Raw genomic sequence first — 27,787 nt, forward strand, 5'->3', positions numbered from 1 at the left:
CTGTTTGGCGCTTCATCACCATATTTGATTGGCTGTCACGGGCAAACAAAAATGAAATTGAAAAATCTGACAAGTATTGTTTGTGCGGCTCGAGCAGAAGATCATCTCCGCAAAGTTCCATGAAAATCGGATTAAATTTCTGACCGCTGAAACTTTTCGTAGAGTTTGGACTAAATCCAATATGGCGGAGGTCCAATATGGCGGAAAGTGACGTAATAGGGGTCATTGAACTTAGGTCGGTCCAGGGATTCCAACGGTGCCTGATATGTGAAAATCGGACGCACCGTTCAATGGTCACATACGTGAATGCAATCCAGGTTCGACCCATTGGTGGCGCTAGAGTGTTGGGCATAGAGTTCTGTAAATTGGTGAGAGTGATCATGGGACAGTGCTGAATAAGTGTGCCAAATTTTATAACTTTAGACCCAGCGGTTCAATTTTCGGCCAGATTTTGACCTGTTGGTGGCGCTAGATGGCTGGGTTTAGAGGTCCGTAAATGAGTGTGAGTGGTCAGTGGAGTGTCCTGAAACTTTCTGCCAAAAAATCTGAACTTTTTAGCCAGGCGTTCTATGGGCTGCCATAGACTCCAATGGCAGAAGTGTAATAATAGGAAAAGCTAGTAACTCAATGGGTGCCTTCGCAGCTTCGCTGCTTGGCCCCCAAATAGCTGCAAGCAGCAATGCGGGGGCCTAGCAGAGCGCTATAGCAGGAATGGCGTTGCCATGGCATGAGCAAGCACTCATAGCAAGAGGCCAAATTACACCTATGTCCTTGTGCGTTCTCACAATCAGCTACCATGTCCCTCTACCAAGTTTGGACTTCATACACCAAAGTGTTGCTGAGATGTGAGCTCAATTTCTTTATTACAGCACCCCTAGAGGCCAAATGAGACCACTTTCCTTGCATGTCCTCACAATCAGCTAATATGTCCCTGTACCAAGTTTGGACTTTGTACACCAAAGCGTTGCTGAGATACAAGCTCACTTCCTGTATTACAGCGCCCCCTATAGAGGCCACATGATGCCAATTTCCTAGTGCGTCCTCACAATCAGATACCAAGTCCCTGTACCAAGTTTGGACTTCATACATTAAAGCATAGCCGAGATGTTAGCCCACTTCCTGTTTGGTGGCTTCATCGCCATATTTGATTGGCTGTCACGGGCAAACAAAAATGAAATTAAAAGATCTGACAAGTATCGTTTGTGCGGCTCGGTCTGAAGATCATCTCCGACAAGTTCTGTGAAAATCAGATGAAATTTGTAACCGCTGAAACTTTTCGTAGAGTTTGGACTAAATCCATAATGGCGGAGGTCCAATATGGCGGAAAGTGATAGGATAGGGGTCGATGAACTCTGTATGGTCAAAGGATTCAGACACTACCTCAATTGTGAAAATCAGACAAAAGAGTCAAGGATCACGCGCATGAACACATGTCCAGCATTGAACTGGTGGTGGCGCTAGAGTGTTCAATGTATATGCATATAAATTGCTGTGAGTGATTGAGACAGTGTCCTGACTAATGGTATCGAGTTTTGTTATGTTAACTCAAAGTGCCACAGAGATGTTAGTCCACTTCCTGTTTGGCGCTTCATCACCATATTTGATTGGCTGTCACGGGCAAACAAAAATGAAATTGAAAAATCTGACAAGTATTGTTTGTGCGGCTCGAGCAGAAGATCATCTCCGCAAAGTTCCATGAAAATCGGATTAAATTTCTGACCGCTGAAACTTTTCGTAGAGTTTGGACTAAATCCAATATGGCGGAGGTCCAATATGGCGGAAAGTGACGTAATAGGGGTCATTGAACTTAGGTCGGTCCAGGGATTCCAACGGTGCCTGATATGTGAAAATCGGACGCACCGTTCAATGGTCACATACGTGAATGCAATCCAGGTTCGACCCATTGGTGGCGCTAGAGTGTTGGGCATAGAGTTCTGTAAATTGGTGAGAGTGATCATGGGACAGTGCTGAATAAGTGTGCCAAATTTTATAACTTTAGACCCAGCGGTTCAATTTTCGGCCAGATTTTGACCTGTTGGTGGCGCTAGATGGCTGGGTTTAGAGGTCCGTAAATGAGTGTGAGTGGTCAGTGGAGTGTCCTGAAACTTTCTGCCAAAAAATCTGAACTTTTTAGCCAGGCGTTCTATGGGCTGCCATAGACTCCAATGGCAGAAGTGTAATAATAGGAAAAGCTAGTAACTCAATGGGTGCCTTCGCAGCTTCGCTGCTTGGCCCCCAAATATAGCTGCAAGCAGCAATGAGGGGGCCAAGCAGTTGAGCAGGAGTAGGAATTGGATTGGATTGGACTGGACTTGACTGTGTTGTGTTAGATTGGAATGGATTGGACTTGATTGGATTGGATTGGACTGGACTGGATTCAAAGGTTACCGAATTTATTGTGTGTCCTGAAGATGTACTCCTAAGACCACACACCAAGTTTGGTTTATATTGGTGAAAGTGTTGATAATTATAGCGCCCCTAGTGGTGAAAGGTGACCAAATAAATTGTGGGTCCTTAGGATGTGTTCACGAATCAACGTACCAAGTTTGGTGTCGATACGAAAAAGTCTTCGTAATTATAGCGCCCCTAGTGGTCAAAGTACGCCAAATGTGTTGTGCGTCAGGATCGGGTGCTGAGTCCATATACCAAGTTTGGTTTCGATATGTAAAGGCGTTGCTGAGATATGAGCAAATTTCCTGTATCTCTAGCACCCACCTAGTAGACGAAGGTCACCAAATGTATTGTGTCCTCAGGATGGGGTCCTAAGTCCATATACCAAGTTTGGTTTCTATATGTGAAAGCATTGCTGAGATATGACTCTACTTCCTGTGATTATAGCGCCCCCCTAGTGGTCAAAAGACTCCAAATGTATTGTGCATCTTCAGGATGGGGTCTCAAGTCCATGTACCAAGTTTGGTTTCAATATGTGTAAGCATTGCTGAGATATGAGCCTACTTCCTGTGATTATAGCGCCACACTGTGGTCAAAATGTACTACATTTCTTGAGCCTCCTCCTGGGGTCCTGAGCACATGTAGTAAGACATGTAGTCTTGACACGAGAAAACCTTGCTGAGATATCACTTCACTTCCTGTTTGGCAGCTTTGCCGACAATTTTAATTGGCTGTTACGGGAGAACGGTTTTAGATTTGAAGACAAAAAGGGATGACTTTTGAGGCTTGGTCTGAAGATCATCTGTACCAAGTGTAGTGGCTAAAACTTTGTTTGTTTGTCCCTATGACACTTCTAATTGTTCGTCTCACCACTTCTAGGGAATACCGGTGCTTGGGTTTCTTGACACGTAAAAAGATTGTCCGACCAACGTCGTCCGTGAACTGATGGTATTTATTTGTTGTACAAATGAAAAAGAACTTAAAAAATAAAGTATAGTCTCTATTGTCTGGTTGAGCTGAGCTGAGCTGAGCTGAGTTGAGTTCATTCCGCGCGTTCACGTTGCTCCTGTCACGCTCACGTTGAGTTGATGTTGACGCAGTTGACGGTCAATGATAGTTGGCTCAAGCACCGGAACCCCTCCTGTGGCCTTGGCTTGACACCTCTTTTATCGTTGCACCCCCATTACCACTAGAGGGAAGGCATACTCAAAACCATTAAAACGTTCTAAATCAAATGTTAAAGGGAAATGAAATTAATAATTACATTAACTAAAACTGAAAATATGAATATGGCTCCTACACCAAGTTTCGTGAAAATCGGACAAACTTTGTGACCTGTGAAAACTTTTAGGTGTTTTTGATGAAATCCAAAATGGCGGAAAATCCATTATGGCGGAAATTGACGTCATAGGGTGAAGTTGAATAAGGTAAGGTTGAACTCGGCTTGGTCCAAGGATTCTAACAATACCTCATTTTTGACAATCGGGTCAACGGGTCAAAAGTTACGTGTGTGAACGCACATCCAACTTTGGCCTATTGGCTAGAGCGCTCAAGCTGCCGGTATGAAACTTGGTGAAATTAATCATGAGACTGTCCCCAATCAGTGTGCCAAATTTCACAACTTTTCACCAGACGGTTCAATGGGCTGCCATTGACTTCAATGACGGAAGCGTAATAATAATAGTAAGAAAACACAGAAACACAATGGGTGCCTTCGCAGCTTCGCTGCTTGGCCCCCAAATATATCTATGCAAGAACATGGGATGTTGTTGTATTCCAAACAATAAGCCAACAGTCGTGGAAGGGCATTACTATGGTTAAATCTCACTATAATCTCCTAGCTGTGCGATATGACCCATTACAACCCATTGATTTGATTCGTCTTCTTGGCGTCCACTAGGCTATTTTGCTGTGGCGCGAACAAAACGTGACGTCACATGCAACGGGTGAATTGCACGCAAAGGAAACATAAAAAAGAAGCCGACTTGTTGTACAACTTTCTTTGGCCCTATAACAGCGATAGCATTGACAGTTAGCTTGTTGACAGTTGATTTCATTGTTGCAAAGTCTGCTTCCAGGCTCAACCGTCATCCTACTATGGTTGTTATAGTTTCCATTCATAAGCATTGATATGGAACGGTGATTAAACTTTTTTTTATCAGATCTACTTCATAGGTGTCCTATTATTCAGAATTAATAGCCACCCCACCAGCCAATCAGAAAAGAGTATTTCTTCTCTCCGGGTGATAAAAAGTGTTACCCAGTACTTTATTCACGCCTAACAACAGCCTTTATTAATTTGGTCAACTTTATACATCCCTAAAAAGGCTCAAGTTCTGTAATCGATGCCTGTGTGAACTGTCATTCTCTCTCCTGCGCAAACAAAATGTGTGCGTTCCAAGTAGCCTTGTGCGTAATTCCATAAAGTTGAACAAATGCATTTGGTTATTTTAGAGAAAAATATTAACAGCCTGTTGTAATGGCTTACCTATAATTCTAGTAATATGCAATACACTTCTTCAATAGTATGCTGAGCTCTTGGAGTGACGACCGACCACGCTAGGTATTATTCCACACTGTTTTTTTATTAACTGATGCATACATCAATACAATCGTAGGTAGCATAGCGTCCCCTACTGGTGTGGTGTGATAAACCATAGTAGGCTATTACCAATACATCACACCTGCAGTTTATGGGCTACAGTGCAGAGTTGGGAAGTTATGGTAGGCCAACATGGAGTGAATATACAAATAGGGGAAATTATTTAATTATTATCTACTTATAGCTGAGCACAGTACGTACGGCCGGCCGTAGGCATATACAGGCGCCACTGACTTCATGCAAGTAAGCAAGCAATGCAAGCAAGCGTCTGCAAGCAAGCACAACGATGCTTTGAAATCATCTGTTTCGCTGGAAGGGCAAGGGGGTAGCAACAGGACAACAGCACAGAAACTGACAGGTCCGATGATAGAGCTAATGTTATGAGATTGTTAAAATACGGGATATTTTATGGGAAAATATTAAAACGGGAAGACAGCGGGAACAAAGTTAAAATAGGTGAGAATGAGACGATTGCCTCTCCCCAGTCCCCAGGACCTCCAGGACCCCGCTGTCCATGTGTGGCGCAAAGCTATGGTGCCCTGTTACATACTGCCGTTTCCTCAGCCAATTCCGCGATTTCTTCAAGAAGGAACTGGTATCTGAAATTCACAGCAAAAAAAGGACTCTCTGTGTGCCCATAGGCATCCATTATCCTCAACTGTTCCTTGCTGTATTGCGGCTCGTAAAGGTACAGCCACGTCAGATTCGCACACCAGATCTTCAAAATTCCCCTTCTTTTGTCTGTATGCTACTGAGTGCATGTTGTGTGTGATGTCTGTATGCTACTGAGACCCTTGAATTTCCCCTTGGGGATCAATAAAGTATCTATCTATCTATCTATCTTCTGCCATATCAGTTTCAAAACTACCTTCCTCCATCATTGTTTTGTTACTTCTCAGCTTTCTCTGCTGAGCAAGAGCCTAGCATGTTAGCATAGCTTTAAAGAAAGATGGCGGAAAAAATCCTCGGATGATGCAAAATCACGATTTTTGCATCATTGGAGGATTTATTCCAGGCAAGTAATACAGATATTAAAATATTACCGGGTTTCTTATAATACAAAGCTTAATGCAAATCGGTGAAGGGTCCCTTTAATCTAAAACTATTGTGTTGTAGGCAGGGTTTCCGTTGTCCGGTAATTATCGGACATTGGCCGGAAAAAAAATGAAATGTCCAACAAAATTAAATCTCTCCGGTCAAATTGTCCGATTGAAATTGGCTAATAATCCCGTCCCCTAACGCAATCTGAATTTGAGAATAAGCCTTAATATGTAAGCCTATATTATACGTCCTCTGGCTATGTTTTTAAATGAACAGGCTCTGCCGTTTGAAAAGTAGCCTAAGCTATTAAACAACACGCATAGCCTATGCTGCATTTCAAATAGGAATCGCACGCTTAAAACCTCCATGTTAAACAACGAACAAATGAGTGAGGCGGTTCAAACATGGCCAGGCCCAGGCAGGCTAGCCTTAAACGTTTTTTCAGAGGCCAGACGCGATGGATGATGATAAATTGGTAACGTCTGAAGCCTCAAATGTCCGGTCAACTCCACCACCACCAGATAAAAGCAGTAGTGTCGGGCGTATCTGTCGGAATCAGTGACATTGGAAGTGGAGTTGCGGGGTGTGCGGCCACTCCAAGACACTGTCATTCTCCGTGTACACTGGACATGCAAAGTGTTCTTTACCCAAAGCACACAGTAGGTACGGAGCCCGGGAGAGCTCACTGTAAGTGATGTTTTTCTGGTCGTGATAATTTGTGAACACGTTTTCCTTTAATTGAGCCCTCGAATTAATACAACGTGACCCCGTTGTAGGCCTAAATTGAGCTCTCGAAATATGTATTTCGTGCTCACATTTAGTAATTCCCGACATTTTCTCACCGCTCGCTGTGCTGTGGTGGCAACTTTGTGTTACCTTGAAATGGACTAGGCCTAGTCTGTAACAGTTCATGTTGGTAATGTGATGATAACCGTAGGCAGCTAATTAAAGACTTTAGGTGGTCATGGTTTATAGCGGACTTCTACTCTTTGTAGCAGGGGCACCTGTGGTGTCAACCGCCAGCTATGGAGACCCATAATGGGGAAATTCTACTAGGCTACAAAGGCTACTCGGGCTCTGTTGTAATGACCGGTTTCCACTATCTCCTGGATTGTTGACTTAACTGTGAGGTCTAGAAGGCAATCGAAGCACATCACAGCGACAAGCTCCCAAACAATTACAACACGTAGACCTACTTTTGGTACAAATAGGCTACTGCGTATTAGTAGTAGTCTAATACCCACCCAATACAATGGTTCCCTCTAAGGTTCCCTCTATGGTAGGTTTAGCTGGGAGGACCAGCAGTTCAGTCTTTGAGAGGTTCAGCTGGAGGTGGTGTGCCTTCATCCATGTAGCTATGTCTGAGAGGCAATCCGAGATCCGTGCTGAAACCAAGGGGTCATCAGGTGGAAAGGACAGATAGAGCTGTGTGTCGTCTGCATAGCAGTGGTATGAGAAGCCATGTGAACGGATAATCTGTCCCAAGGAGGTGGTGTAGATAGCAAAGAGAAGGGGGCCCAGCACTGAGCCCTGGGGGACCCCTGTGGTGAGATGGTGAGGTGCAGATAGCTGACCAAGCCATGATACGTTAAACGAGCGTCCTGTGAGGTAGGATTCAAACCAGGAGAGAGCAGAACCGGAGATTCCCATGTTAGCGAGTATAGAGAGAAGGATGCGGTGATTAACCGTGTCAAAGGCAGCCGATAAGTCAAGCAGAATGAGTACTGATGACCGACCGCGACCGGCTTCTTTTAAGGCTTCTGTTACAGACAGCAGAGCAGTTTCGGTAGAGTGGCCGCTTTTGAATCCAGACTGATTTGGATCGATCCAGAAGGTTGTTCTGTGAAAGGAAGTCAGAGACCTGTTTGGAGACTGCTCGTTCAATGCCTTTGGATAGGAAAGGCAGGAGTGAGACAGGGCGGTAGTTCTCGACTTGAGCAGGGTTGAGAGAAGCTTTCTTAAGTAACAGTGTTACCCGGGCCATTTTGAACGCTGTTGGAAATGTGCCGGAGGTTAGCGAGGCATTGATCACATGTGTGATACCTGGCGCGTGTTCGGGCTGATGGACTGAAGTAGGCTTGTAGGTATAGGGTCCAGCGAGCATGTGGTAGGACGGCTGCATGTCAGGAGTCTAGATACTTCACTCTCGGAGAGAGGCGTGAATGCTGAAAAGGATGTTCCAGCAGTCCCTAGAGGTTGTAGGAGTGCGGTATCTGAGTCAGATGCGTTGAGTGGGCATGTAGAGAATTGACTGCTGATTGCTGCCACTTTGTTTGTAAAAAATGAGGCGAGGGTATCTGCAGTAAGGCTGGATGGAGGAGGAGGCATCTGAGGGTTGAGTAGCGATTTGAAGGTTGAGAAAAGTTTTCGAGTCTCTGCAGCGCTGTTGATTTTGTCATTGTAGAAAGCCGTCTTAGCAGCAGTGATGCTGGCTGAGAAGGAGGTCAGGAGTGTCTGGTAGTGTTTGAGGTCATCAGTTAGTTTGGATTTGTGCCATTTCCTCTCCGCGGCTCTGAGTTTGGTGCATTTGTTCACCTGTACTAAAAGTTGTAACTGTGTTGTGTTTGAAGGATAGAAAAAAGTCTGTGACACATTTACTGATACACATTTGTAACTTTTGGCTACAAGTACAGTACAAAATCTATTGTCACAATCTAAAATCTGTGCTCAGGAGTTTTGCATATACTCTCATCTTTTTTAAGCAATTGGACATTTTTTGTTGGCCACACCATTGTACTGGAGGAGCCAGACTTTTAAAAATAAATAAATAAATAAATACCTAGACTTTAAAAAAAAAAATAAATAAATACCTACTTGAGTTTTAGTTTTTTAAACAGAGCCCCAACCACTAATTAAAATTCAGGTATTTGTTTGCTTCTTCTTGAGTACACAAGCACTACAGGAGTATTTACTCCATCTGTTTTTATGGCAATGTCATTCTCATTAGTGGCCAGATTTTGGTCCATGCACATGTTCATCAACTATTTTACTTTGTTCTATTACAGTGCCACTCAGGATTGTGCTGCTGGGGAAAAGTGAAAACAAAAAATCAAGACTTAGTCATTTCATCACTGGAGATGGAGGTTTACATGGTCAGAAATTAATCAAGCGATGCATCGCCTCTTGCGGAGAGTGGAGAGGAAGATCTGTAACAGTAGTAAGAACACCAGACATCTTCAGTTGGCCTGAGCAAACAGTGAGAGCAGAGATGAAGAGGTGTACAAATCTGTGTTTCCCTGGACCAAATGTTCTGCTGCTGTTGGTGAAACCCTCTGAGTTTGATACCGACTACAAACAAAAGCTACAGTTCATCTTGGGTTTATTTGATCAAGGAGGTTTTAATTTCTCAGTGGTCATTATGACACACAATGAGGATGTGACGAGTTTGTCTGTGAAAGAACTGCTTGAAGACTGTGGAGGAAGACATTACAACATGTTTGAGAACAATCAAGAACTGTTAATGGAGATGATTGAGAAGCTTGTGGGTGCACACAATGGAACTTACCTCACCTTCACTGAAGAGACCAAAACACCAAAGCCTGAACACATCACACCAGTTTTAAACCTGGTTCTGTGTGGTAGGAGAGGAGCAGGGAAGACCTCAGCAGTCAAAGCCATTTTAGGCCAAACAGAGATTCATTCAGTCTCCAGCTCGCCATTGTGTGAAGAGGTGTGTGGGCGTTGGGTTTCCCTGGTGGACCTGCCTGCCTTGTATGGAAAACCCCAGGCAACAGTGATGGATGAATCACTCAGGTGTAACTCCCTCTGTGATCCTGAGGGCATCCATGCCTTCATCCTGGTTCTACCTCTGGGTCCCCTCACTGATGAAGACAAGGGAGAGTTACAGACCATCCAGGACACATTCGGCGCTCAAGTCAATGGCTTCACCATGATTCTGTTCACGTTGGAGTCAGATCCTAAAGCTGAAGCTGTTGTTAACTTTGTGGAAAAAAACAAGGACATGCAAAAACTATGTCAAAGCTGTGGAGGAAGAAATGTTGTTCTCAACATCAAGGACCCACAGCAGATCCCTGAGCTGTTTGATTTTGTTGATAAAATTAGATCCTTCAAGGACAAACCAAGTAGCTATACAAGTAACACATTTGCACGTGTCCAAATAGAGAAGAGGATACAGCTAGAGAATGTTATCACCAAGCAACAGGCTGAAATTGAGAACCTGACCAAAAAAAGTGTGGTCACTGGTAAGTATTTCACTCTTCTATTGGTACAATTGTTATCATTAGCTGATTTCCTAAACCCAAAGTTAATACGTTAAATAACTTCTGCTGTTTTGATTAACCAGGTGATGGTATGGAACAAACCACAGAGTGTCTCAGGATTGTGCTGATTGGGAAGACTGGAAGTGGAAAGAGCTCATCAGGAAACACCATTCTAGGAAGAAATGAGTTTGCAGCTGAATCAAGTCAAACATCCGTCACAAAATGGTGTCAGAAAGCACAGTGTGAAGTGGACGGTCGTTCAGTTGTTGTAGTCGATACTCCTGGACTGTTTGACAATAGTTTGTCAAAGGAGGAAGTCATTGAGGAGTTGGTAAAGTGTATCGGTCTTTTGTCTCCAGGACCACATGTTTTCCTCTTGGTGTTACAGATTGGCCGATTCACACCAGAAGAGAAGGAGACATTACATCTAATCAAGGACATATTTGGAAAGAATTCTGAAAAATTCACCATCATTCTTTTCACAAGAGGAGATACACTTCAGCATGAGAAGCGGACCATTGAAGAATACATTGAAAAAAAAGGTGACGATTCCTGCAAAAAGCTTATTGCTGACTGTGGACGACGATGCCATGTGTAACTATGATAAAGATAATCATAAGCAAGTCAGCGAGTTGATAACCCAGATTGAGACAATGGTGAAGAACAATGGAGGCAGCTGCTACAGCAATGAGATGTTCCAGGAGGCTGAGGCTGCAATACAGAAGAAAATGGAGATGATCTTACAAGAGAAGGAAGAAGAGATGCAGAGAGAGAGAGTAGAACTTGAAAGAAAACATCAGGAGGAAATGGAAGCAATGAAAATAAGACTACAGAAACAGAGTGCAGAAACAGAAAAGGAGAGAACACTGAGAGTCAGACAACTTCAGGAAAAGGAAGAAAACATTAATAAGGAGAAAATGGAAAGAAAGAAAGAAAAAGAAAAGAGAGAAGAAGAGGACAGTAAGAGAAAACACCAGGAACATACCCAGCGTCAAGAATGGAAACAAAAACTGGCTGCTTTGGAGAAAAAAATCAAATGTGAAACAGAGGAAAAAGAAACCATTGACAGGGAACTGGAGCAGAGCAGAGAAGAGATGAGAAAGCAGAAAGCGGCCTGGGAGGAGAAACAAAAAGAATGGTGGGACAAACGAAGTCAAGAAAATGAACAGACACGACAGGAGGTGGAGGAAAAACTTAAAAAGCTTCAAGAAGACTATAAGCAAGAAAGAGACAGACACGAAAAGAAAAGAAAAGAGGAAGATCAAATCAGAAGGGAACAAGAGGAGATAGAGAGAAAAGAATTAGAGGAAAAGTATGAGGAAAAACTTAAAGAAATGAAAGAGAAAATGAAGAAATGTGAAGAAGAGGCCAGAAAACAAGCTGAAGAACTTAATGAATTCAAAGAGAAATACACCAAAGACTTTGCAGCTCTGATAGATAAACACATGGAGGAAATGAAATACATGAAGCTTAAGCATGTGAGAGAAATGGAAGAGACTGAAGAGTTAAATAAAAAACAGTACAATCTGTTGGGTGATCTCTCCAGCCACAAAGAACAACGTCTCAAAGAACAAATGGAAGACTTGAAGAGAAAGCAGAGGCAAGAACTCGAAGATCTGAAAAAACAGTATCAGAGCAAATGTATCATCCTCTGATTATGATTGTCTGCCTGAACTTTTGTCATTAGTGCTTAGTGCTTCATCCGTACACTGAACTACAAGAATCATCAACATCCAGTTAATGCACTAATTAAATTGTCTCTGCTGCCATGATGAGCAGAAGACTCATAGCAAAATGACACAACACATATTTATCCCATTTCTATAGTTATCATTCTAGACTAATTATCCCATTTCTCTAGTTATCATACAGTTATTATGACCGCCGCGCATCGAAGCGGCGGACATATAGGTTTAGTCAGATTTTTTCTTTTTTTTTTTTTTTCTTTTTCGCATGTCCAAATTTCCGTCAAGGATTCCCGGGACACTGAAAGACCGGGGTAGACGAAACTTGGTGGGCATGTAACCCCATATGGATAGCATGGAACCATCGTTTTTCGTTTGGATCTGTAGCCCCCCCGCTGGACTGCACCCCCCGAAAGGAGGGTAGGGCAGACACAGTTTTCTGTGAATATCTCGAGAACCGTAAGGTTTAGGAGGACCATTTTTTTTTGTATGTTGATCTCAAGGAGCCATGTCAACCCATTCCATAACCACTCATTTCATGTATAGCGCCACCTAGTTAAACACAAAAAAGTAAAAATGAGGTGTTGTAATCGCAGGTATCTGTGACCTAACATAGTCAAAACTGCACGAAATTGGAAGTGTAGGATCATTATGACACCCTCTGAATGCACGCCAAGTTTCGTGGAATTCCGTTCATGGGGGGCCACACAATAAATTAATTTATGTTACTATACACCAACTGGCCTGTAGGTGGCCGGAGACAGTTTTCTGTGAATATCTCGAGAACCGTAGGGCCTAGGAGGTCCACCTTTTTTTTGTATGTTGGTCTTAAGGGGGCATGTGAACCCATCCCATTACCACTTATTTCATGTATAGCGCCACCTAGTTAAAAATTAAAAAGCAAAAAATTAGGTGTTTTCATCACAATATCTCTGGCTGACATTGTCAAAACTGCACGAAATTGAAAGTGTAGGATCATTATGACACCCTCCGAATGCATGCCAAGTTTTGTGAACTTTCGTTCATGGGGGGCCTTACAATAAAATAATTTATGTGTACATTTAGTGACCGGACACCAACAAGGATTCCTGGGACACTGAAAGACCGGGGTACACGCAACTTGGTGGGCATGTAACCCCACATGGATAGCATGGAACCATCGTTTTTCGTTTTGATCTGTAGCCCCCCCGCTGTACTGGACCCCCCGAAAGGAGGGTAGGGCAGACACAGTTTTCTGTGAATATCTTGAGAACCGTAGGGCCTAGGATGACCAATTTTTCCGTATGTTTGCCTCCAGGGGTCATGTTAACCCATTCCATGTGCACACATGTGCATAAACAGATACACACGCACACACATACATTCACAGCAATCATACGTATGACACATACTCACACAGTAGACATATGTATGCATGCATGCACATGCACAAACACACATACGCAGGCAAACACACAAGCACCCACACACACACACCCACACACATAAAGATAAACGTGTACACGCACACATGCACACAATTCAAGAGACAGTTAGAATCATATAGGCCTTTCAGCGTGATTTATTTTTGTGGAAAAAATGTGCTGGACTGGCGGCGGTCATATTTTGTACCGCTCTGCGGTACATCTAGTTTAGACTAATTATCACACATTTCTTAGTAGATTAATGATCACATTTGTTTCTGCAGTAGATTCATTTTCAAATTTGTTATGTAGTACATTAATTATCACACATTCTTTCTGTAGTAGACTATTTGTCATACATTTTTTATGTAGTAGATTAATTATCACATTTATTGCTGTAGTTGATTAATTATCACATTTCTTAATATTGTAGATTGATTATCACATTTGTTTTTGTAGTAGATTAATTATCACATGTATTGTTGATTTAATTATCACATTCCTTTATGTAGTAGATTAATTATCAAATGTATTGCTGTAGTTGATTAATTATCACATTTCTTTATGTAGTAGATTAATTATCACATTTATTTCTGTAGTTTAACCAGTGATGCCAGTAACGCGTTACTAAGTAGTCTATTTTGACCACTTTTTTCAGTAACGAGTAATCTAGCTACTATTTACAAACCAGTAATCAGATTAAAGTTACTTATCTAAGTTACTGTGCGTTACTATTTTTGTCATTTTCCTTAATAAAAAGATATATTCTTTGCTTTCTTCTTGTCTTGGGGATTAATGTCATGTAGGCTATGCTCACGTTTTCAGCATGAGCACAATTCACGTGTAAAACCACGCAACGACACAATGGAGGGAGAGAGAGAGATGCACATTTCATCAGTCATTACTTTGAGTTTGTGTCAGCTAAACATGACAACATTAAGGTACATTGCACATTCTGTGCTGGCGACAAAGTGCTGTCTAGCTAGACATCCCAAGTCTCCCGAAGTTTTGGGAGTCTCCCACATTTTGATAGTGGCTTCCTGACGCCCACAAATTACATAAAATCTCCCGGAACCTAGAGCGAACAAGAGCACGCAAGCAAGACCGGACTTCAAATCGCGTGTGCATAGCTTAATGCGCACACAACGGAGAGGGAGAGAGAGAGGAGTGGTGCGTTTGTGCCTGAAGCGCATCCAAGACAGAGAGCATCCTGGTCTGTTTTGCTAAATCAACCAATCAGTTTTCAGTGTAAGTGTGCTTATATCTCTTTTCTCCCAAACTTAATTAATCAGTTCAGTCAGTGTATCTAGGAACAGGAGCGTGATGGCAGCGTCAGTGCCCCTCAAAAAGGAAGATTTAAGACCCATTTCACATCAGACTACACAAAAGTGTACCCAATTGTCTCAAAAGAAACATACAAACAAATAAAACATAATGATAATCTTGCACACTGCACTGTTTGTAACAGCGACTTTAGCATTGCTCACGGCGGGTTAAATGATTGCAAAATACTTGTTGAGGTGAGTTTAACAAGTGTAATTTAATTTGCATATTACTCAGGCCTATACAAGATGGCTAGTTGCCAAGGCTACATGAAAAACAAATCTACAAAAAATCTACATATTTTACTATAACAATTTCTATCAATAGGCCTTCCTTATTTGGTGTACTTAGACATTATTGAACAAACATCTGAATTTCAGTATCTAAGTAGGTTAGGTTGGGATGTCTGCTATACATTGCTGTTAAAATGCACTTCCAGTATAGTGAGTATTGGAAAAACCAGTTATCATTTTTATGTTGAGGCGGTGGGGGTGTTGTCGGCAGCTGCTGAAAGTAACTAATAAAGTAACTTGTAATCTAACTTAGTTACTTTTAAAATCAAGTAATCAGTAAAGTAACTTAGTTACTTTTTAAAGGAGTAATCAGTAATCAGATTACTTTTTCAAGGTAACTGTGGCAACACTGAGTTTAACTCTGTAGATTAACTCTGAATGCAGCAGGCTGATCTAGTACAATCTAGGCCTCTCTCTGTACTCCATTACCTGGAAGTCCTTATTTGGTGTAAACATCAGAATCTATTAAACTGGAAACTTCACATTATATAGCATTGAACATTGCATTGCCTTTCTGTGGGACACAACACCTTTCACATTTCCTGAAGTAGTTAGGTAAGCATAAACCTGCATGATGCTTTTGGGTAGGCCTCACTGCCGGTTCAGACCTCCATGAGGCCCTATAAAATCCTGCTAAGGGGCCCTCCTACCTGAACTCTGAGGGCCAAAATGTAACCATTTTTTTTACAGTATCATCTGACACCTCAGTGCTCCCATACAATCATCCCACCCCATTTTGGATGTCTACGGAAGTTACCAAATATAGTGTTTTTCTCTATAAAGGTAGCCTGACGAAGCCAGTCAATTGTAGTCAGAATATGAGTCTGATACTGCTCCATTGGGACGTAATTATGGGGCGTGTTTCAACCGATTCAGGGGGGGAATGCCTCTGCACTCAATTGGATAGACCAATCAGAGCAAGGAAATAGCTTACCGTGAGGTGTAGGAAGAACACATGAACCATACTTCTTCTCCACAAATGCCTCAACATTGTTTTCTGGTCTTTTGTAAAAGTTATTGTGCCGTCAATATCTCGTACAACACTCATTAACGAAATCTAAGAGATGCGTAGCAGGGTAGGCTATTAGGAAAAACTGAAATAGCCTATATCCCCTCCGTTTTTAAAAATAATTCTGTTGAACACTGATATGCTACAAACATGTTATAAACAGCTGGGAAAGGCTGTCGCAAATCCCTCGAACAGGTGGTCAATCAGAGATTTCAAACGAACGAGGGAACAACATGTCACAATGCAACACGCTGTTTTCCCTTGATGAAAGTGAAACCATACGTTTTCCCACATCTCAACTTTGGCCAAAGTTTTCAGAAATAATTGTTTTCAGTGATAAAACCTCATTAAATAATATGCATTTTCCATATGAGGTCTTAAAATCCATGTCTCCTTCTAGCCACAGCGTTTTTGATGCAATCATGGGCCTAATCTAAGTGTGCTCAGGTGACGTGATAGACGAGGTGCTGTTGCTCACCTGTCCATCATCGTAAAGCCCGAATTGATTGGTTGATTTGATGGATAAATGTCCAGTTTTAGGGTCTGGGCTGTTTGCTTTTGATGCTTCCTGTAGCCTACATATCCCCTTACAAAAAATAACTACAGTTTTTTCCGAAGTACAGTTCAGTTATAGTAGGCCAGAGTGCAGCCTAAATTTTCAAATGTAGACTACTTACAACAATAAATGTAATAACCTACCTCATAGGCCTAATTTACGATATGCATCTATTGCCCATGCAGCACAGCAAATCAAAGTTAATACATTAGGCTAGTACAGTTCATTTATAGTAGGCTACAGTGCAGCCTAGTATTTTCATGCAAAATACTGCATTTCTGTAGTAAATTACAGTACAGTGCAATGCAGTTTTTTGTGTCTAAAATACTACATTCCCTGCCTAAGAACTGTAAATATTTCCTCCAAAACTGTGGTTTTGATAATCAGAAATCTGCAGTCTGACACTTGATGTAATGCAGTTATTTTTTTGTAAAGCTTGCTATGGGCTGGCTGAGGCTGACTGTTCTTCACCTGTGTGTCTGTAGTAGGTTACTTGCTAAAGACATAGTTACTGAACTGGCTCTCCTGATTCCCTTCAGTATTTTTTCAAACATAGACTATTTAAAACAATAATTTTAATAGCCTACCTCATAGGCCTAATTTACGATATACATCTATTGCCCATGCAGCACAGCGAATCAAAGTTAATACATTAGGCTACTTCCCATTTTACATACATTCAGTTGTAGGCGATCTAAACCAACTAAAGCTTGACTGAATTTAAAAATGAGGTTATTTTTTTTATTATTATTATTATTATTTTTTTAAATGTAGCCAGTCGCCGGCATTCAAAAAACGGAACATGCGATTATATTTTGCAATTTTCTGAAGTACCATGCTGGGAAAGGCTGGCAAGCAAGCCGCAGAAAGATCAGGGCTTTCACTTCCCTGTTAGGTAGGCCTAGGCTAGGCCATCAACACACGCTAGAGTGTTGTAAGTTTCTTCCGTTTTTCATGCCCTGAATGCTAATTCGGTTTCATGTTCATCTTCCTATAACTATACAGTATATGTCTGTCACTAGCTTGACTCAAAGGGAGACAGTGGAGGGGGCCTTCATTAACTTGCGGGGCCATGCGCAACTTGCATAGTGTGCTTATGGGGAGAACCGGCCCTGGTAGGCCTACTGGTGCTTTGGGTATTAGGTATTAAACAGACAACATGGAAGACTAACAATCACGTTTAGCCTAATCTAATTATCATCTGGAGGGTTTGAATTTATTAATTTGATCTGTGGGCCTGTTAAAACAGTTTTTAGTATATTTTGGGGCTTTTTTACTTGTTTTGAACTGTTCAGACTGGCAGGCAGTGAGTGGGAAGAATAATGGGGGTGCGATCAGGAAATTACCTCAGACTGGAGTCAAACCCTGGTCCTGGGCATTCAGACCTCCCTGTAACTCAAATAACTCATAAGAATGATAATATTATTGAAGCATGAATAACAGCATAAAATAAGTTTTTTTTTAAGTAAAATGATACACTATACAAAAACCTCCATGTATTGTACAATTCAATGTGCGGTAAAATAAGATGAAGAAGAAGAAAACAATGGAATGATTCAGTACATCATTTAAGACTTCCTTTGGTGAACATGTTTGAAGCTTTGCACTGACGAACATGCACATGTACACACAAAGGCACCTACACACATTACATACACAAGCACAAACAAGGCAACCACCTGCCTTATAATTTGATCGTTTTCTGCAAGGATGTAATTTCCCTCAACATGCAACAGGGGGCAATCAATACATGGTTGGCAGCACATCAGCTTTCTCTGCTGAACCAGGGTGACTTCTGCATCCTGTAACTATGACAGACACATGGGATAAGGACGAGCCTCTACAGGTATGAGAAGCTCTAGCCTCATGGAAACCTTCTGATTTTTACCTGAGGCTCCATGGACAAAACAAACTGAAGTGTAGAGGTGATAAGCACATCTATATTAATTCTACAGGTGCTGGTGCTAAAAGATATCCGCACACTGTGTCTAAAGCTCCCAGTTTAATGGTGGGTGATACACAACGTTTTGACCACTCAGGTCTTCACCTGATGAAGACCTGAGTGGTCGAAACGTTGTGTATCACCCAAATAACATGACTTATTAATGACTCTATATATATTCATATTTACTGTATATATTGTGGAGGCTATCCTATGAGCCTCCCCATGGATGGCAAAGTGTTAAACGTGTAGCAATAGACCCAAACATTTGCTCCGATTGAGTGGTGTTCCCATTTATTGCAAAATTGAAGTTTTTACAGAAATCAAACCCGGTGCTGCTGGTGATATCAAACGGTGCAATATTGCTGTATATTAGCGCTGTAGTATGTTGTTTTTTTGTTGGCTACACCTACAGTAGGAATTGCCTCACCCCGCCATCCACACATTTTCCCATTAATCAATGAACACCTGTTCATATAACACCTTTCTATTCACATGACTAACACCCAGCGCACTACACCCCCAAAGTGGCTAAAATGATTAAAACCCAATAAACCCACAATTAGTAAAGGTGACTATAAATGGCTCCTACATACTGTAACATCTTCTTGTTAGCATTTCTTAAGTTCATAAACTTTTGACCATTTGGTGCATGTTTTGACTGTCTTGTTGATTTTCAATTTTTCTTTAGTCAACTTAACATATAATAGTCCGGTGGACAGCCCATAGAGCCCCATTGTGGACGCGGAAATGTTGAGTACACCAAAGTTTTATGATGGAAATATATAGTATGGGTTCTCAGCATGCAGAAACTGCCGGATGCTAATTTGCAGGCCCGGGGTGGGTAATCGGGAGAATCGGGAGAATTCCCGGTGGGCCGCTTCACTTTTGGGCTGGTCGAGGAAAAAAATATTGACATTTGTCACGTTAGTCTAACTTCTCAAAAAGTAGGCTACACATTCCGCATTGATTGCATGGCACCGTTGCCTCTGCATGGGTTGTAGCCTACCGTGTGAGGGAGTTCTCCCCTCCCAAAAAGAGTTGGTTGGGTCCATATAGCCCGTCTTTTCCAAAAACTTTTCTCAGATACGGATAGCCGGGCCGGCCCTACAGTAGCCATAAGCGTCAGGAAGGATGGTAGAAAGAGGCCAGGAGGGACTGAAACGGCCAGGTAGATGCTGCTAAATGTGCCAAGCTTCTAGATTAGGCCTACAGACAAAAGTGGCAACTGGTAAAGAGAGATAGCCTATAGGCAATGATTATTAGCAGTTATTGGGCTAATATTGGACGTTTGTAGCGTTGTCAAGCTATTTGCAAGCAACATATTACATTTCTTAAAATATTAGCCTTTTGTATCCGATTCATAGACTTTGCAGTATGCAAATATTAATAACAAAACTGAAGTTTGATCAAATTGTAGCCTCTGAGCAGCAGATCAACCAGTCGACCACTGAAAATGATGAGCCCGAAATTAGTGAAAGAGCAAAATAGTTATGCTACATGATGAACCTATATGCCTTGTTTGCTTAGAAGAGGGTGTAGTAAAGTAGGCTAAATCACCAAACAACAATATAGCCTACCCATGCAAAAACATGTAGCCTAAACATTAGTTCAATATGCCTCTTTGTGGAAGCGTGGGATAGGCTACATTTCAAAGGCTTTCTTTCTTTCTGTCTGTTTTAACTTGTGGAATAGTGGAATATTTGTTGTTAACTTCTCAGTTGAAGTGAATTATTATATAACCTTTACACATTTGTTGAACCATGGTACTAATAAAAACTACAGGATAGTAAGAGCTGAAATGTTGCTTCATTTATCCAATTTCCACCACTATGGAAAACGTGGGCCGGTCTTGGGCCTGAAACTCCCGGGCTGAAAAGTAGCCCCACTCCGGCCCTGCTAATTTGCATATGTTGGGCAATTTGTGTAATTGAGCTAATTAGCATAAATTATCATAAACGCCTATATTGATCATATTATAAGAGCTGCTTGGCCAAAATGGTCAATGATAGTATGTTTTTAGGGGTTACTGGAGATGCTGAGTCCATATCTGACATTTTTTTGGTTCAATTTAAACAGATTTTTGGAGGATAGGGCTGTAGCGATATACAGTAGGGCTGTAACGATACACCAACCTAACAATTCGATTTGTATCACAATTTTTGACCGTTGACCCACGGTTTGATACAAACCTTTTTTGGAGGGGTCGGGCTAGACATTTTAATAGCCTACCTTAGAACACCAGAGGATTACAATATAATATATCTGTATTATTTTATATCCTGATATTAAAAGAGAGAATACTGAATGTCTGATATTTATGACAGCACACTTTATGCAGATTAGCCTATAGCTTAGGCCTACTATTTCTATTACAACTCTACCACATTCAGCTGTCTGGTTGAAGCCTGGAAATATTGTACACAAAGAAGCATAGTTGGCTAGCTTATCATAGTCTACTGATTGGACTGTTAAGTTTCCTCATGTGTGTTTAAGGTAATACTCTTCTCGTAGGGACAAGCCCTTTTGGGAAACATTGGTATTGAGATGATCACTCAACTTGAATGCAAGAGCTTTACAAATATGTGCAGCATGCTAATGATGCTAAGCAGATTTAATAGTGTAATGATTGATGAGACAGCGTTGTCTAATCAAAAGCTTTATTAATGGTCGGGAGCAGGGACATCGGCGTAGAACATAGCACACGCCAGGGAAGTCAAGAACACTCGCACCTTACACACATAGGGTTGGACGCAGCCGCACCATACAGGCACAAGCACACATAATAACAACCACAAAGTTCTCCCAGAATCCCCAGCTCGAAACATTGTGGGAATCTCAAGCACAGTCCAGCACGCTGACGTTACACAGCTCCCCCAACAAGCCATTGCTGTCCTCGGCACATTCAGTCCAGCAAAGTCTCTGGCACTGCCACACAGCAGGTGGGGTGCACACACCGCAAGAGCCCTACTCACCCAGGGGAACCACAACCACCAGCAGCCCAATGCGGGTAGTGCTGGCAGTCACCTGGCCTGTCGCCGCTCGTCCCCAGCTCCCTTCAGAGAACACCCTCAGGTCGCACTTTCGCAGTGTGCACCACCACAACGTTCCTCCAACACCTGGCGGGGCCTAGCCTCCACTGCCACAGACTCCCCACCACTGAACACCATAACTGGCACCGCACCTCCAACGCTCTGCTCCGTCGTCTCGCCAGTCGAGGCAGCAGACTCCAGCTCCATCGTAGCCGGACCACGCTGCGCAATTGGGCTACAGCTACCGACGTTGGCGTCCCTCCTCTGCTGCCTCGTCGCATAGCGGTCCTCCGCTGCTCCCGGCCGCTCCACTCTGCCACGGTTGCGCCAAGACCTAGACCTTCTCTCTGGCTCGTGCCATCGGATTTCACACAACAAACTTTTTTCCCCTTATTTTTCTAAAGACCGCCGGCGAACAGGCCAACAAGAACAGGCACCCGCACTCATGGTGCCTCCCACACACACCCAAAGGCTTAGAGTTCCGTTTTTCAGAGGGCCCTTCCGCCGGAGCTGCCCAACCGTCGTGCCTCAAACGGCTCCGCCAACCATCCATCATCAAGGCACCACCTCCTTGCCGCTCCACCTCTGCTCTGCTCCGCAGACAGGGCCACCGCCAACTCCAACCTAAAGCTGCCTGGCGGGGGCAGGGGCTCAAGGTCTTCTCACAGTGAAGTCAGCGCCCAGGTCGGCGTCACCACCTCATCTTCCAAGGCCCGCTCTCCCGGTCGCGTGAAGCCCTTCTCCACCGTGTCCACTGCATCGAGATCCTCTTCAGGCTAGCACCGTAGCCAGGCCCAGGCGACGGCTGGTCTCCTCCCGTGGCTTCTACTGAAGGCCTCTGTAAGATTCTTAGTACCCCTTACAAGCGCTCTCTTCGGATCCTTTTGCTTGGGCATCCACCTAGCGGTGAGCATGGACGGATTATGAACTTTCAGGTATGAAGAAAGGAGAGGAACTCGCCCACCCTCGATTCAAGTCCTGTTGCTCCTGCTGATTTGTTAGATGTTATCAGCAGTAACTGCAAAGCTGGGTTAAAACTGTGTATACATGTATCTGGAAAGTGCAGCTGTGCAGCCGCAGGCCTGGCCTGTACTAATTATTGTTTCTGCAAAGGCAGTGATGTTACATGTTGCAATATATATATATATACACAGCTAAAAGAGCAGAAGGACAGGGATGAAGAGTCTGGAGAAGATGGCGACAGGACAACGGATGAGGGCAGTGAGGAGTAGTAGAGGCTAGTTCTTCCCTTTGTTACTCAATTGTGAGTCACAGCAGAGGGCCAGTGAAGAGCTATTCCCAAAATGATTGTGGAATTCAGAAATAACTTGAAATTATTCCTGAACACTGAACATTTTTATCCTCCAAAAATCTGTCTAAATCGCCCCCAAAAACTCAGCAAAATCAGCTTAATGAGAGTAAGAACGTGACCAAACCATGTTTAAATAGTGATTTTGAGTCTTGAAAATGTCCGATATGGACTCAGCATCTCCAGTAACCCCTAAAAACATACTAACATTATCCATTTTGGCCAAGAAGTTCCTATAATATGATCAATATAGGCAATTATGCTAATTTATGCTAATTAGCTTAAAGGTCACATTCACTGAGAAACCGTTTAATACTTGTTACTTTCGAAATACTATAGCTCACTCCAAGTTGCCTATGTATGCTGCACGTGAAAATGATCTTCTACCCCCATTGCCCGCATTAGCCAATGAAAGAAAATACACGGAAAAACAAGCGAATCAGAAAGAGCCCTTCCCAATGACACCGAAGGGAAACTGACTATTCATGGCCTCGCCCACCTTGGCTTGTGACCGCCTACAGGAAGACTGGAAGAATTTGCGGCTAGGGGATTGTCTCTCTGCAGCTAGTAGGAGCTAACAGCAAGTTGCCAACATGGCGGAAAAAAATTGTGCCTGTTTTATTTCTGGCAATAACACATCAAATGTTGTATGTCTTGCCTTAGAAACATGAGTTGAGGAAGAAATGGTTCGGATTTATCGTTGGAACACCACCACCGTGCAACATTAGTTCTGTGTTCCAATCATTTCGACCACACTCACTGCCTTAGAAAGTGGTTTTGCATCGATGTTCTGAAAACCTGGTTCTGTACCGTCATGACGATCGACCACCAGCTCACAGGCTGTAAGTACAAACAAACTTTTCCACCTAACGTCTGTTACAAAATAGCATGTTCATATTCTTCACGTTAGCATGCATGAAAAGGGTACAAGCTAGGCTTAGGCTAGCCTATATTACAGGAAGCTACACCAGGCACGTAACTGAAGTGTTCTGTTCGCGACGTGTAAAATCAGAGAATGCCTAATAGGAAGGGCTCTGGTAAAATCCATTAGAGGAATGGTCTATTTTCCCGAACGTAGCCTACAGGCCACTAACACGCCAGGTGTAGCTACTTCCATTGATTAGGCCTATTGGAAGCTAATTGTTGCGGTACATAACGCGAACGGAATGCTTCAGTTACGTGCCTGGTGTAGCTACACTCATAAGAAACTGACCACACTACCCAGAGATTTACACTGTAGCTTGTTGAACCTATAATCTTCTAACCTAAGCGTTAAAACACAAATAATAATATTAGCAACAATATTTTATGCTCAACTAAGTACGGGTATTGTTCTAGTCTAAACAGGGAAAATCAAAAAACACAATACCCCTGCACTATTAGGCTAAGTTGCTATCACTAGAGCTCAGGTATTTACACTTCAATCTAATTTGTCTTCTTGCCATTATTACATTGACATACAATGATGTTTTGTTTGATTACTTGCTGTTTACTTAGTGTTTTGTATGTCTTCCAGAGCACATCCTCATGTCAGGCTACACAGCTTTCTAGCCTACATTAGGTCATCACGTTAGATTAGAAGCAAAGGTTTGTGATATAACTTTTATTGTTGTGCTAGTTAGTTTCTAGAAGTCTTTTTCTAGTAGGCTAATACAGGTTCTTATGTGCTCGTCAATGTTTTGGAAATTCAATTCATGGGTTTCTTCAGGTCACTTTCCACAGGTGTATAAAATCAAGCACCTCGATTATGAATGCAGACTGCTTGGTGCTTGATTAATACACCTGTGTAAATGGACCTGATGAAACCCATGAATTGCATAACAGATAGAATTGATATTACCGAATGTCTTCTTGTGGGTGTGCTACTTAGTACATCATACACCTTACCACAGTCACTAAAATATTTTTGTTTCCATTGTGCAGTTTTGTGAGATAGTGAATGTCCTGTGTACTATTAGTATCTTGTAACTTGACAGTAATACACATTTATTTACTTTAGGTACCCAAACAGAATACTTCATGAAAAGTATGAGTATTGATACAAGCACTTCGGATACACCATGGGCATGGGGGCCTGCTACCTCTACTGCCATCAAGCCTGTTCATCCAAGGCCAGAAGACCTCGGGTTGATCAAGAGGAGGAGGAGGATGAAAGCGACATCTCCACAATAACACCTGATGGCTCCACCTATGGTCCAGCTCAATCAAAGAGCAATGTAATAAAATCATCACAGCCAACAAATGTGTTTTGTGTGTTGTCCCTTCGGATCCCCAGGACAATACAAGCCGAAACAACAACTCAGACCTTTTTCCCTAAATAATCCCAGCACCATCTTACACCTTTGCACCTTGCTTATGGTTTCAGAGGATTCGTATGATTTAAACTGGCATAGGTTACATCAGTGTTGCAGAACTGATTTACATACAAGTTGGTTCAATATTGCAAACAACTCATCTATTATATTTTACCACATCTACTTGTGGAACACTTGAGATAGCTTGCGGACCACACTTTGAGTACCACTGCTGTATGTAAATATAATAAAGTTGTTTATAGAAAATTGACCTGTTTTGTATATTTGTTTTAGGAGTTTCATCAGTTTTTGTCCCTTTTAAGCTAAAGGTTTATCTTACCTTTCATATCTTCTGTCTCACAGAGGGCCATAGTCGAATGTTTAGTGCATTTTGAAGGGAGTACATTATGCTAAGGCAGACTGGTTCTAATCCTGGGTACAGGGTCATACAGACAACAGGGGTACTGGTGTTGCCCATTTTTCTAACCACATGAGCAATCCCCTTACGAAAAAGTAGTATAGGAATCTTATAGTATTTGGGACAAAATATTATAGTAATCTTATAGGAATAATTGGGACATACTGTAGAAGTACTACTAATAACTCTATAATATCCTGTAACCGCTATAGTTTTTCTATAGTAGTCTTATAGTACCTATAGTATGTCCAAATACTATAGTATTCCTATAAGATTACTGTAATATTTAGTCCCAAAATACTATAAGATTCCTATAGTAGGCTACTTTTTCTGTCATACATGACAGAAAACAACTTGAGTAGGCTAACCTCTGCCAATGTCAGGCTATCAAAGCCATAGTTCTCATTACCGGAGAAGTCTTGCAGCACACATTCTCTGCTGTAGGCATTCTGGTACAATTCCAGCAAAATATAGCTAGGTAGGCGTGTTTGCATTTAGATCTATATATATATTGGGCTATGACCAAGTGGTCTTTCAATGATAGTATCATGGAATTCAAACCATAACTATCTAGCTATTCCGATAGCATTAGCAGGCTAGGTCAGTGGCTGAACTGCATAGGGTGCTTACCTGTGTTGTGAAGTAAAATATCTACAAGGAAGATTGCAAAGACTCAAGGCCGTAGTCATGATGTCAACATTGGGGGGGACCAAATCTGTGGTGGGGTCTGAGGGACCCCCAAACAGAATCTCAATACATTTCCTAACATGAAAAAATATTATTAAAAATCACAAACAAGTCGTTAGTTAGGTCAGTCAATTAGGTTATTCCAAACTTTTGACGGACATAGGCATGGCATGGATGGATTAGGAACCCCTGGACACAGATGCACCCCCCCCCCCCCCCCCTCTGGTGAGTTTTGTGAAAAGAGAAGGGTGGAGAAGAAGCAACTTCACTGGTCCATCCCTGGACCTGTGACTCCAAGTGGTTCTTTGACTTATTACTTACACCTGAAGATTTTTTTAAACTAAGGCTTAGACTCATAGGTTTGGAGCCTAATAAGATTGTGTCTTTTAATTTAGATTTTATTATGCTGGCGGCTAATCACACAATTTTAACGTAGTTTGAAAGGGACAGGATTCAGGAATAGGCTACTAAGACAGCCCCCTCTTCTGTCTGACTCACCTCATGTTACCCCTGTATGCATTATAGACTGGCTTCTGACAGAAATTACGTTTTGTGCCAACATGTAGAAACACTAGGCCTACTACAGCCTTTAATTGGTGAATGGAGGTGCAAATTCCTTTCTTTGGTTATTGTTCGCGATTCACATTAACTGTAGGCTATCACGTATTGTAAACGTCGCCACATTTGATCACGTTTTGCCTGCATGGATGCGCGATTGAGTGCGCATCTAAATAATATGCAAGATGCAACAATAATTTCTAAGAGGCCTATAAACGGTAATTTCTGGCATTACTACTAGCATATGAATGCATTATTTATGTTGAAAGACGTGAAAGAAATGACACAGGCTTGCACAAATTCATAATTTAAAATAAAACGTTTCACTTTCTCTATCATTGCGAGAATAGGCTACAATATGGAAAATGTTCCCTTTCAGTCTGATCGGCTCCAGACATGTATGGGATTTCCTCAGCCTGTGCTACACCTTTCCAAGAAGTTTTGTGGAAATTGTACCGGTAGCTTTTGCGATATTGTTGACAGCCCTACCTCACCGCAGTAGGGTGCAGTAAATGGAAGCTTTTTTTGATAGCGCACACGCCACTAACGAAAAACGGAAAATCACCAGGACAAACCACTCAGGTGTGTAGGCTACTCTGTCACTAATTTGTGCGTTATTTACGTTTGATTACATTTCAGATACGTGTTGGTTTCCTGTAGGCCTAGTATAGCGCTTTATTCTTTCTTTATTTTTCTATGTCCGAATATTGGGGGGGACATTTTGGTCATATTTGAATATTGGGGGGGACACGTCCCCCTCAATGTCTATGGTGACTACGGCCCTGCAAAGACTTTTGACTGTGTAAAGAAAAAGGTCTTTAATAAACGTTTCCAACTGTTTATTACTAGAAAGCAAGATGACTATTGTCACAAACTTTTAGCTCTTTTAGGAGAAATTTTAAGCTGACAGGCATTGTTACCATTCTATTAAACCAACGTTCACCGACAAACGTTCAGGAAGCGGTTCTTCTTCCTACTCGAATACTAGGATCAAACACATGAAGTTGTATCTCCGAAGACATTT

The 27,787-nt window shown here is 42.2% G+C and overlaps 1 long non-coding RNA gene and 1 pseudogene across 1 annotated transcript; both read left to right on the plus strand.

The window, feature by feature from the left end:
* Positions 1 to 6,663: 6,663 nt before the first annotated feature.
* Positions 6,664 to 11,909, plus strand: LOC143102257 (GTPase IMAP family member 8-like; annotated as a pseudogene).
* An 11,660-nt stretch (positions 11,910 to 23,569) lies between these two features.
* On the plus strand, positions 23,570 to 24,916 carry LOC143102801 (uncharacterized). The gene is made up of 3 exons (XR_012982663.1): positions 23,570 to 23,648; positions 24,323 to 24,393; positions 24,806 to 24,916. It is a non-coding gene; the product is annotated as an uncharacterized LOC143102801 (long non-coding RNA).
* The last annotated feature ends 2,871 nt before the right edge of the window (positions 24,917 to 27,787 follow it).

The sequence above is a fragment of the Alosa pseudoharengus genome, unplaced genomic scaffold (assembly GCF_046254945.1).
Source record: "Alosa pseudoharengus isolate Yale_2024_CS ecotype anadromous, Long Island Sound unplaced genomic scaffold, YU_APseudo_1.1 YU_APseudo_1.1_scf_4, whole genome shotgun sequence".
Lineage (NCBI taxonomy): Eukaryota > Metazoa > Chordata > Actinopteri > Clupeiformes > Clupeidae > Alosa > Alosa pseudoharengus.